We start from the raw sequence: 14118 nt of genomic DNA, 5'->3' as shown, positions 1-14118 counted from the left end.
ATGAGGACATGAGAACCTACATGGGGATGGTCCCACCCTGTCACTGAAGACGTGTAATGAGACTGTCAACAGGGCAACCTTGGTGTGCTGAGTGAGATCATGTCTCAGGTGTCATGTTCCAGGAGGTGTCATTACAACATTTGTACACAGGTTGGCCTCTGAAATTCCCACTGCATCTGGGAACATTATAGCCTCTGTGCTGATTATTTTTGCAGCTATTCACCACACACAGCCCATCAATATGTTGTGAGCAATGTAATTCAGCGTGTGAACTGTCAGGGTCCTAACATCTGTGGACTTTTCATGGACATTATCAGAGGTTGCTGGTTCTGCTGGAGACACCGTACCCAATCCCTGCATATGGCCCTGGGACACTGTCACACTTTGTCGTTCATGCATAAATGAGACCCAGACAAGGGATGAGCCATGATTTTGGTATTCAAAGACAATTTAACAAATATGGTACAATTAAAAGGCAGATGATGCTATACAATGTATTTGGGTATGCATTGATGAAGCACATGACAAAATACCCTCTGAGGAATGAGAGGTTTGGTAAAGCAAGTGTGGTACATATGTAGCCACAGGGAATCTTTAGGGTGACGCACAGAAAGGTGCCAGTCAGGCTTACAGGATGCAGGGTCAATCAGGATCCAGCAATTTCACAAGTTACATAATCAGTGGTCTGACTAAGACTGGTCGGAGGAAGAACTAGACAGTTGACATGTAAAACTGTGTATGTCCTGTGTTTTTGAAGGTAACACATGAACCCAAGGGCTGTGTTACACGGCTTCATTACTAACAATGCATAACGGTGTATTTGACAAAATTGCAACTTCTATGTTGTTCCAGGCATCAGCAGGGGCAGTGCATGTTGAAATGGGTGGTGTGCATGGAGGTGATCACAGGTGTGGGCTGCATCATTTTCTCACAAGTCATGTAGGTGAGATTTGCATTCAAATGGCCAACAGTACCTTTCACACATCATCTTCCTTCCACAAATCTGTAAAGTGCGTTGAAAGATCTCTTTGACAATTTAAATTAACTGTCTATAAATTCGAGGAACATTTAATTTAAATGTCGAAAAGCACTGAGATAACATTGTAGGGGAATAGGTGGTTATCGCCCACATCCATAACCTCTGAAAGTTCTTCTCATAAAGATGGGGAATTGCCCATTTGCAGTTGTCTCAATGCAGGATTAACCCTGTGTTCCATTTGTGCGAAATAACACCAGCTATTCCACAACAATTTCCTAGTCGGACGTTGCCTCCCCTGTCTGCCATATTAGTCCTTGGATACAAGAAATGTGATGTCACTAATATTTATTCTCACCAGGTGCAACAGAATCGTTCGTATTTTAAGATCCATTAGAAGGATTATCTGAATGATCCTGGAAACCCAGTGAGGATGCTCATGCTTCCTCCTTTTGAGGTATTTTTACTCTCATACTTGGGTTATTCATACCTGCTGTGTGCTCATTTGAGCATTTTTATTCTGCCTTGCCTAGCATTGTACAGGGGTTATGCTCTTTTCAGAGGCCACGCTGCTCTGGGTTGCAGTGGTAAATTACAGGTTGCGTGCATCTTTAATAGCCAGTGGCTAAGATTAATTCAAGTGTTCCTTTCCTTCCATCACTTTGTTGTTTGTAGCAGAAATTACCTGAGACCTGGGAGCCTGCCTGCCTGATGAGAGGGGGGAAGGAGAGTACCCTATCCCGCACAAGTTGCCTGGCTGTTTAGGAGGAGATGAGTCACTGAATGCAGGAGAAGACCAGGCCAGAAGAAGTAGGTTTGCCAAGGGTGTGTCTGGAGTCAATGTATATGAATCTGAGCATCTTCCAACCTTCTTACTAGTCTGAAGATTACGTTTTTCACCAACCAGTCACCCGAGCCCCTGCTGCATCCGCCGCAGAGGAAGATGGAGGACCTGTGGCAACTCTTTCTTCGCCGTAACCCAGGACCTCACCCCAGCAATCCAGAACTGAAGAAATGTAATCTCCACACTGAGCGCTGAAGGCATGTATCCACAGTCCCTCTACTCAGCTGCTGCAACATTTGCTGACTGACGCGGTGAGAAAGAGGTGATGCTGTCAAGGAAAGCCCTCGTGACTGTGAGATTGTCTGAACAGATCTTTTAGGTTTGACTTTGATAGCAGCAACCCATATCAGAACTGCCTAGTTAAATGCTACAGATTAACTTAGGGATGGCTGATACAGGAAAACTGCTTCACTGTTGCAGTAGTGAGCCTGCACATGTGCTAATTCTATGACTATCTCTTGCCTGCATAGTAAACCCCATAGATACTATGCAGTAGTCCTACTTTTTCTTTATGTACCATTTTACATTGAAGTGTGATTACAGTGCTTCCCTTTCTAAACAGAAGGGCACTGATCTGGACATTCACTTATTGTGTTTATTGTGTGATTGTTGAATTCTGAGTCTCAATCCCCTCACATCCTACCTGAGATGCCTCGTACTATATAGTGATGCATTGTGGTACTGTGAATACTTGAAGAATATCTTGGCAGTGCATACAATGTATACAGGGCATATCTTTTGTTCTCAAAGCATGCTGGCAACAGCCTTTTCCATGCCAACAGGGTCAAACCCCGCAACCAGTACCACAGTTTTCAGAGTCTAAAGAGAATGAGATAAGGCAGTGTTAGTCAGCATCTGGGCATAAGCATGGCCTTCAGGTGTTCCCAACACTGATTTCCTCTGTGACCAAACTCACTTAGTATATAGTTAGGCACTAACCAGCAGCACCCATTCTCCTGACACTCAGAACCTGCAAGGCTTGCCTTTCGGCTACACCATCTGCTTTGTCCCATTCAACTAGACCCCATCACGATATGAGTATGCCACATGGCCATCTTTAATTAAATTTTGAAAGTATGTTCTGTACAAAAAACATATTTATTTACTCTTGATCCATATTTGATAAATATTAATGTTCCATTATGTAGCTGTTAGGACTGGAAAGGTCCTCAATATGGCTCTGAAACAAATGGTGCTCAATTGCTCTGTGGACCCATAGCACGTTATTGATGTTTTCATGCCTTTAAGCTCTAGAACAAACAATAATCAGGAAGGGGTTCTGAAGGCCCACTGTGACTTTGAATTGTACCCACAGCTGGGTTCTGTCATTTGAAGGGGCATGCCATGTACAGCCTCCCTAGTGTGACAGATCACTGGGCTCTTTGGAGTACTGACAGTGGTGGAAAAAATAGATTATAATGGCTGAATATGTCTTAACAAATACTAAAAATAAATGTCACACTGCTCTGATCTCACAAATGACATTCAAACAAAATCCCTTCAGTCAAACTCATGTCCCAATTTCTGTCATTAATTAGACTATTGTAGCACTGAAAGAAACTTCCAAACCTGCTACTATTCACCCTGGTTGTTCCACCACAACCATACATTCACCCTGCATGACCCAGAACCTACATAGTTGCCAAAATCAGACTTCTCAGAAACCCAAGGAATGACCAACAAAGCTTTTGATTCACACAACTGATTTCATTTTACTCTCCTTCCAACATCAATAATGCCACCACCACAGCAGACCCTTACACCTTATCTTCAGATATGTGTCAGTGGTTCAATGACTTCCCTGTCTGACCATGACCTAATCCACATGTCTAATTTTATTATTCCTCTCCCTGTCACCACAAGGAAGACCTTCACAGTTGCATCTAATTTGAAGTCACCCCTGCTGTGATTGGCACACACCAATTCTGGACTCTATCTCCCACCACTTTGCCATCAACACTCTTTGGGTGCTTTTGTCTTCTACTTACATTCCATAATTTCACTCCCCGTATTTGAACAAAATGTTAGGTGTTAAATATCAGAATACAGAAATATTGGAATAAAAAAATGTGATACAAACATTTTGTGATGTAGAAAATTTGTTGTGAAAAATACAGATCTTTTTCAGGTCATACCGTTGTTATGTATATTGTTGCTGTTAATATGCTTTTCAGTGAGATAGTTGTAAAAAGTACTGTGCTTTATTTACATTGATGTGTTTTAGTTCATATATTAATTTTATGTGTTAATACTATTTGTATAACTGTTAATACTATTTTTATGTGTATTTTTAAGTGATTTGTAATTTTTAATTTAATTACTAGTACTTATTTATAGTGTTGTAGAAGATTACTAGGTTTGTAGAATTATAGGGTGGGAAGTTAATAAAGTAATAATGAATTAAACTATCATTAATAATTAAATTGATTATCAATTATGTAAATTGTGCAATAGTTATAGCTTTTAGTATTATGTTAAGTGTAGGCTGCTGGGTTTTTAGGGGTTTAGGGTTGGAAGTTAATGAATTAATAATGAATTTTTAATTCATTATTAGTTGTTTAATTGATTACTAATTTTGTACATTGTGTAATAACTTATACTCGTTATATTTTAGGTGTGGGCTGTTGGATTTGTAGGTTTATGGAGTGGTACATTCATTAATTATAATTAATGATCTATTATTATTAATAATAATGTAATTGATAAATATGTACATTATATAATAATGATTTATTTCAGTTATATTTTAGTTGCAGGTTGCAGGGTTTGTAGGGGTATGAGGCGGAACATTTATTAAGTAATAAGCTAATATTTCATTATTAGTTATGTAAATTATGTTTACGCATTTATTTATTTATTAAGTGTGAGCTGATAGGTTTGTGGGGTATAGTGTGGGAAGTTAATTAAGTAATACATAAATAGCAATTTTGTAATTGATAATTAAATTGTTCAATATTTTATTTTTATATATATAATATTTCTGGGTTAATTAATAATGTTCATATTAGGTTTATTTAAATATGTAATGTGTTTAAAGTAAAGTACTTTCCCTAATGCTGCACAGACTGGAGTGGAAATAGTAAATCTTACACCTCCAAAGTACAAAGCTTCCCCTTGTGTTGCACAGACTGGAGAAGGAATAGTAAATCTTACCCCTCAGAAGTTCAAGTCTTTCCCTACTGTTTCACAGACTGGAGTGGGACTAATATATATACAACCCCTTCGAAGTCCAACGCTTGCTCTGCTGTTGCACAGATTGGAGTGGGAATAGTGAATGTAACCCTTCTGAGGTCCAACAGTTTCCCTACTGCTGTGCAGACTGGAGTGGGAATAGTAAACCTCACTCCTTCGAAGGTCAATGCTTTTCCTACTGCTGCACAGACTTGAGAAGGAATAGTAAATCTTGACTCTCCGGAGTCCAACAAAGTCCAACGCTTTCCTTACAGTTGCACAGGTTGGCATAGGAATACCGAAGTCCGCCGCTTTCCTTACAGTCACACAGATTGGTGTAGGGATTTTCAATATTACCCCTCTGAAGTCCAACACTTTTCCTACTGTTGTACAGACTGGAGTGAGAATAGTAAAACTTGATCCTCTGAAGTCGAACGTTTTTCCTACTGTTGCACAGATTGGAGTAGGAATAGTAAAGACCCATGGATTTTGATGCATTCCCAGATTTACAAGGTCTTGTAAACCTGGGGATGGGGATGCACAAAAACCTTCACCTCCCCAGGGGAGATGCAATGAGGTGAAATATCACTATTTCTTCTAGTTTTTTCCTCTTTCTATGTAAATCCCTTCCGAAGTCCAATGCTTTCCCTACTGTTACACAGACTGAAGTGGGAATAGTAAATTGAATCCCTCTAAGTCCACGCTTTCCCTACTGTTGCACAGACTGGCATGGGAATAGTAAATTCTACCCCTCCAGGAGTCCAAATTTGTCCTTACTATTACACAGGCTGGAGTGGGAATAGTAAATCTTACCCCTCGGCAGTCCAACGCTTTCCCTACTGTAATACAGACAGAAGTGGGAATAGTAAATTGAACTCATTCGAAGACTACCTCTTTCTCTACTGTTGCACAAACTGGAGTGCTGATAGTAAATCTTACCCCGCTGAGGTTCATCACTTTCTCAACTGTTACACAGACTCGAGGTGGAATAGTAAATCTTACCCTTCCTAAGTCCAATACTTTCTTTACTGTTGACCTGTTTGAAGTGGGAATAGTAAATATAATGACCTTGAAAGCCTTTGCTTTCACTACTGTTGCATAAACTGTAGTGGCGATAGTATATTTATTACTCCCTTACTTCAATACTTTTCTTAATATTTCTTAAATAAATCTATTTCTTATTTTTTATAATATATCATTTGCTTACATACATATATAATTATTATATATATATTCACTGAAAAAATCAGGGGTTTACAAGGACGTTATAGTTAGGTTCATATTTTACATGCACATAACCATAGAAATCCAACAGTTATAGTGATACTTATCTCAAGAAATTATAACTCATGCCCTAAGGCAACTATAACTCACACACCCTCCGTGCACAGTTTTCTCATCAATAATTGTATTGCTAATGTTGCTGTTATATTATAGATGATGTCATAGAAGATGTCATATGTGGGGTAAGTAGCAGTGCATGGTGAGGGAGCAAGTTTCTTGAGAAAAGTATACCTAAACTGTTGAATTTCTATGGCTTTGTGCGTGTGAAATCAGAACCTAACTATAACATCCCTGTAACCTTTGGTTTTTTTGTGAAATTCTAAGAACTTTTTAATTCTATTTCCTAACTATAATGTCCCTGTAACCTTTTCTATTTTTTAATGAATTGCAAGGGCTGTTTTAATGTTAAAAAGATTAAATTACCTTATGTTAATCCTACCCTCGCTGCGCACGCCCTTCGGCCGTGCATAACAGGGTTTGGCCACATGGCCGGTCCTGCAGCCAGTCTCTGTGGTCAATTACCTGTAGACATCCAACCCAGCACCATGCATGGCCTTTGGCTAAACACCTCAGGGGATGGCTGCACGGCCTGTCCTGCATCCAGTCCATATGGCCCTCTCCCCATATTTAGGTAACCCAGGAGTGGGGATGTAGCTCCTACGCAGGGCCTAATTTGGCTCTGGGGACACCAACCCCCAGGAGCACATCTTGTTACTAAAAGGGGAAAGAGCCCTGTGGACCCCCTCCCTGGGCCACTTCTGGATCTGGAACCCATCCCCCAAGGCCTAGGCAATTTGTGAAAGGGGAGGGGGTCATGTGGTCCTTCCCTTTGCTGATTTTGGCCCCAGGGACCCCATCCCCCAGGACCTGGACAACTTGTGAAAGGGGAAGGGGCCGAGTGAACCCCCTCCTTGGGATGATTACATCCCTGGGGTCCCAACCCTTTGGAGCCTGAAAAAATTCATGAAGGGGAGGGGGCTGTGTTGCTTATTCCCTTGGCTGAATATAGCCCCAGGTACCCCATACCCCAGGGCCTGGCCAATCCATGAAAGAGAAAGAGGAGGGGGACCTGGCCTCTCCCCTCCCATGGCTGATTTGGCTTCCAGGGACCCTATTCCCTGGGGCCTGACCAATTCGCGAAAGGGGATGGGGCTGCTTGGCACCCCTCCCTGGGCTAAAGTTTTCCCGGGGACCCCATCCCCTGGGGCCCAACCAATCTAAAAAAGAAAAAAAAGGAGGGGGGCCATGTGGCCCTCACCCTCAGGCCAATTTTGGCCCTGGGACTTGGTCGATTATTAGAAGACAAGGGGGTCCATGGCCCTCCTCCCCAGGCCAATCTCGACCCTGGAGGGCCCCATCCCCTGGGGTCTAGCTACTTGTTCCTGGGTGTCCTGGTCTCACCCAGGGCACACAGTGTGCACTTTTATGGGCTGCGGGGGAAGCCTCAATTCCTCTGTGGTCCCATTGCTCCTACATGCAGGGAGTAGCAAGAAATGCTGCTCCCTGCATGCTGGAGCAATTGTTTGATCTGTAGTCCTGCCCACTTGACAGTAGGCAGGAAAAAAGATGAAAAGTCTGCTCTCAGATTGCAGGAGCAATTTGTCTGCCCCCACCCGCTAGGAGCGAACTGTTTGCTCTCGCTTGGCAGGAGTTGTCAAAGCTCCCATCAAGCGACCGCAAACAACTGTGTCCCAAGAGTAGGCACCTCAGGACATTTGGAGCAGGCCCTGGGAGTTGTGGGCCCCAGGGCTATTAATGGGTTCAGGAGGTGGGGGCCGTGATCTCCCTCCTTTATTTTTTTAGGGCCAACCCTCCTCCCACTAACAAATTTGGCCAAGCCCTCAGAAGTGACGGTCCTCAAGGTTGAATATGGCCAGGGGGAGGCTGTGAGGGCCCTCTTCCCTTGTGAAATATGTATTTGGTCCCGGGAGGTGGTGGTCGCCTGGGCACTCTTATACCTAAATGGGGGATCCGCAAGGTTACTCTCTTATTTTCAGGTCCAGCCCCCCTCCACCACATATGCATTTGGTCTGCCCCAGTGAGGTGGCGGTCCCCGGGGCAACGATTGGGAGAGGGGCTGAGTGTCATTGGTGTTATAGGGTGCTCTCTATAGGAGCTGCTCTCCCCTTAAACTTAAAAACTACCCAAAGTTCTCTTCTTCTTTTTTTCCATGATATATGCGGCATTCTAAGTCAGAAAAGGTATTGTTTTGACTTATACTGGGTGCTCCCTTGTGTCTGCACAAAGCTAAACCTTTCTGAAGAGTAATAATGATAGCAAAACACGTGTCAGGGTTTGCTTTTATTTGTTCCAGGTTGGCTTGAATGGTCTTTTACCAATCTAAGCTGTAATACTGTGCCTTGAGTGGTAAAAGACTTTTGCTATTTTAGAGCTCAGAGTGGATGGCACTGTGCTAATCTTATGCTTAAAGACTTTGCTGTATCAATGGCAATACACTTTATTCCTTTCTAGCTGTCAGTGGCACAGATATTTGAGGTGAGTAGATTCAGAGTGTCCCTGGTGTTGTAGGATACTCTATACAGGAGCTGCTCTCCACCTAAAAACTTGAGAACTACCCAGAGATCTCTGCCTCTTTGTTTGCATTATATATGTGGCACTCTAAACCTGAAAGAAGAGTGTTATATATAAATAAAGTAAACCCTCACCAATGCTGATTACAACCTCCATGAAGGGCCGGTGCAAATCACAGGATCACAGGTGTGAGGGCTCGTGTATGTATGAGAGAAAATCGAGCATTCCCCGTCCGGGATACTGGAAGAAAACAGTGCACTCCTGGATCGCGTTCTCAGTAGAAAACGTTATTATTGCTGGCAACGCGTTTCGACCTGATCGTCTTTATCACAGCCTAAAACACCCAGTGTTTCCTCACAATATATAAACATTTAGGCCCTCATTAGAACATTGGCGGTAAGTGCCGCTTACCGCCATGCTGACTGCCGCCAACATACTGTAACCACGGCGGTATACGGCTACCCGTATTATGACCCACACATAGAAATCTGCCACTATACAGATGCACACACAAGTTCGCCACACCAAAGGTCAGTGATAAACTGGCGGTATCAAAACCCACACCGTTACACCAACAGCAATATGCCCACAGCATCATGACCCACTAATTACCGCGGCGGTCATTCAATCGCAGTAAACCATTGGCGGTACAGACCACTGCACTCAAAATACACACACACACATACAAAACTACACCACATTGGACAATTCAAACTACACACACCTGACACATATACACACATTACACCCACACCCCCAAATCAATATAAAACACACACCCACACTACCCACAACCCTTTACGACCCAAGACAAAGATTTTGGCAAGTGAGAGAGAGACAAGCCAGGGGCACCCATTGAATCTGAGCCAAAAACACCATCACCCATACACCATCCAGGCACCTCACAGCACACACCCCAACACATTACCCCACACACCCTCACACACACCACTCATACTACACCCATGGCACTACAAAGACACCCCAGGTTCTCAGAGAAGGAGCTAAGGGTCATGGTGGAGGAAATCATCCGGGTAGAGCCACAGCTATTCGGATCACAGGTGCAGCAGACATCTATTTTAAGGAAGATGCAGCAAAGGCAGAGAGTCGTGGACAGGGTCAATACCATGGGACAGCACCCAAGAACAAGGGATGACATCAGGAAGAGGTAGAACGACCTACGGGGGAAGGTACATTCCGTGGTTGCAAGACACCAGATAGCTGTACAGAGGACTGGTGGTGGACCCCCACCTCCTCCTCCACAACTATCAACATGGGAGGAGCAAGTCTTGGCGATCATGCATCCTGAGGGCCTAGCAGGAGTAGCAGGAAGACTGGACTCTGGTAAGTCAAGTCTTTCCTACTTTATCCCCCACCCTACCTGCATGCCATCACAAACAACAACCACTACCCTCACCCCCATCACCCTACCACCTCACATATACCCCACCATCACAACCCACCCATCCTAATACCAAGCCCTGCATGCAACACTAATTCATGGACCCCCATCACAGACCTGCATGGACACCCATCACCACAGCATGCACACTAGTGACAATCACAACTCACACAAGCCAAAGCTGCCTTGATAATAACAACCATAGAGGAAACGTACCCATGCACAAGATGGCACACGCAGAAACAATAACACTGCATTTACATCCCCACAGGACCCCAACTGAACGTCAACGGAGAGGAGGTGCCAGCCACATCCAGTCCTCCCCAGAAGAGGCCCACAGTGATGACAGCAGCTCTGCACGCCTGGATCACGATGACCAACCTGGCCCATCAGGGACCTGTGGACAGTCGGTTACCCAGGCCGGGTCCCAACCCACCACAGAGCCTCCCCCCTCAGGAAACACCACCACAGCACCCACCCAACGGGCCCATCCTTCTGTCCCCAGGACACGCCAATCAGTAGTGTGTCCACCACCACAGGGAACTCAGCCAACCCCACAAACACAGGACAATCAGGGACCTGGGGTCAGTGGCAATGGGCACACAGTTCAGGGAACAGAGGCACAGAACAGGGAAGCTGGGAGGACTGCTGTGTGACAGAGGGAGGACATGCCAAGGGAACCCACTCTCCACGAGGCACTCACCAACATCCTGGGAGCATACCACCATTCCCAGGAGACCATGGGCCAGATACTGGCCAAGTTGCAGGAGACCCAGTGGCTGCAGGAGGGACAGTACCTGGGGATCAGGGAGGACCTGAGGGACATCCATACCACCCTGGTCACCATTGCAGGGGTGCTGGCAGACATGGCCAACACCATGAGGGAGGCAGTGGCACACCAATTGGCCCCTGACACTAGCCACACTGAAGAACAGCCCTCCACCTCCGCCGATGCCAGTGGTCAGGAGGCCCCACCACAGGAACAACAGGCCACCAGCACCCCACCCCCGGCAGAAGGAGAACCACCTCGTAAATGGTCCCTGTGATCCAGGCAGAAGCCAGAGAACATTGCCAAGACCCCCGCCAGGAAATAAGACTCTCCTGATTGTCACCCTTGTGTCCCACTCTGTCACCCTGTCCACCTTGAACTGCCATTGCTCCACTTCCTTTGCCCCCTTGGACAAAGCACCTGTGATACAAACAGAATGAACGCTATCCTAGACTTTCCTCCATCATCAACCCAGCCCATTGCACATCCCCATTTACTGTCAGGCACTGAAATAAACACCCTTGGAACTATTAAAAGCATGGAGTCTGTCAATTGTTTGACATATGTACTGTATTAGTTTAACAAACTGTAAACATTGCAATTCAAAAGTACTGTAATATTTACATAGGTAGGACCTGTAGTGGACAGTAAACACACCAGGAGCCAGAGTGGGGCACAGAGATCTGAAAATAGAGAGGCCAAAGGATACATTAAGTGCCATAGAAATAGGGAAATCAGGCTGCCATGTTCAATGTCCAACATAAAACTGCAATGGAAGGTGAAGTTACAGTATCTTACCTGTGTGTCACTGGAAGTACTGTTGAATTAGTGTAGTTCTGTTGTCCACATCCTCTTCCTTTGCCTCCTCTTCGTCACTGTCCACAGGCTCCACTGCTGCCACATGAAAGCTTTTTCTATTTCTGAACACTTGTTAATTTCTTTGGGGGGGACAAATGCAATATGTGTACCATCAATGGCACCAATGATGTTGGGGATATGTCCCAGTGCAAAGAAGTCAGCCTTCACTGTGGCCAAATCCTCCACCTGGGCGAATACGATGTAGCTGCACATGTGTTACATCAGGGCAGACAACACTCTGGTCAGCACGTTTGAGAACATAGGCTGTGACATCCCTGATGCCATGGCCACTGTCACTTGGAAGGAACCACTTGCCAGGAAATGGAGCACTGACAGGACTTGCACTAGAGGGGGGATACCTGTGTGGTGGTGGATAGCTGATATCAGGTCTGGCTCCAATTGGGCACACATTTCTTGGATTGTGGCCCTATCAAGTCTGTAGGTCAGGATAATGTGCCTATCCTCCGTTGTCACCAGGTCCACCAGGGGTCTGTACACGGTGGATGTTTCCATCTCCTATTCATCCTCAGTGGTTGAACTCTGGGGTGAAAAACGTTGAGCAGAAGGTCATATTCAAACATATTTCCACATTAATATGCAATTTTTGCTTTACAGAAACAGTATGTGAACTCGTAAGTCAGTTGATGTGCCAATGTCTGCTGTGACGCAGTTAGGTGCCATGACCTGTGCCCACCTGAAATGGTGGCTGCCTGACATGTGAGGAGGGACAAGTGGAAATTAGGTAATTCCGCTGGTGTTGTGCGCCGTTGCGGTTGGCGGTCGATGAACGCCAGGCAACACCGCATTGGTTATCATTGGGGCCTATGAGTTCCACGAGACAATGGTGATGTACGCCGGCGGTGGCGGTATGCACCGCCGCGGACGTGACCGCCATTTTCTATCTGTTCACTCACTTGCTACCTGACCTTCAACAGGAGATGACCTACACTGCAAGTGCTTCTCTAACCTGTGTCTGGAAGCGACAGTGGCTCGAGTGTCTGGGGAAAGGGCCCCTGCATTCACTTTGGAGGAGTTGGAGAGACTGGTGGATGGGGTCCTACCCCAGTACCCTTTACTCTACGGTCCTCCAGACAAACAGGTGAGTGCACTGTGAGCATGATGTGTGGGGCATAAATGTGTGGATTGCTGTGTGTGTAAGCCTCATGTAGGGGGGGTCTGAGGGGTCCTGGGCAGAGTGCTGCATGTATGGTGGTCAATGTATGTACGTAAGGGGATGGGGGATATGGTGGGCCATGAGTATGACAGTCCGGACGGTATGACTAATACCTTTTCTGTTTTATTTTTTCTGCAGGTCAGCGCCCATCAGAAAAAGGGTATTTGGCATGCCATCGCCAAGGAGGTGTGGACCCTGGGGGTCTTTGACAGGCAGAGCACCCACAGCCGCAAAGGGTGGGAGGACCTGCGCCGCTGGGCAAGGAAGACAGCGGAGGCCCAGCTGGGGCTGATCTCCCAACAAGGAAAAGGGGTGCCCGTCGTACCCTGACCCCCCTGATGTTCCGCATCCTGGCGGTGGCATATCCGGAGTTGGATGGGCGCTTGAAGGCATCACAGCAGTCACAAGGGGGTGAGTACAGATTCTGAATCATGACTTTGCACGCGTTAAGGCATTACCTGGTTGGGAAATGTGAGCTGTAGGTGCCCCTAGGCCAGGGCGAACATGGCAGGGTATGTTCAATGATGGGCAAGCTCAGATGTCACCCTGTCCTTGTGTGCATTAGCATCATCTGGAGGAGGAGCAGAAGCACTGGCAACGGAGAGAGCTGCATCTCACATGGCCTGGAGACTGAATCCACCGACGGTGAGGGCACCAGTGGGACGGAGGGCAAGGGGAGCACCACAACGGAGACAGGAGGGGACAGTACCGACAGCAACACCTCCTCTGATGGAAGCACTGTGGCGGTGGTGGACACCTCTGTGGCCACCCCAACTACAGATATAGCCGCCGCCCCCATACCAGCACTGCCTTCCCAGCAGCCCCTGCGAGTGTTTTCTGTGCCCGCTCACCCAGAAGGGTGGGCATCTCCTTCACCCCAGGCACCTCAGGCCCTGCCCCAGTCAGCCCTGCTGCCCTCAGTGAGGAGGATATTGCCCTCCGAGATCCCTCTCTGTTGGGCAGTCAGCCATACTAAATGCCATCCAGTGTCTAGCAGGGCATTTGCAACAACAAATGCATACCTGGAGGGCATTCACTCTGGCGTGGAGGCCCAACAGAGATCACTCCAGGCTCTGGCCAACTCACTGATGGCAGCCATTGTCCCTGT

This window comes from Pleurodeles waltl, chromosome 1_1 (assembly GCF_031143425.1).
Source record: "Pleurodeles waltl isolate 20211129_DDA chromosome 1_1, aPleWal1.hap1.20221129, whole genome shotgun sequence".
NCBI lineage: Eukaryota > Metazoa > Chordata > Amphibia > Caudata > Salamandridae > Pleurodeles > Pleurodeles waltl.
This window is presented reverse-complemented; position numbering follows the sequence as displayed.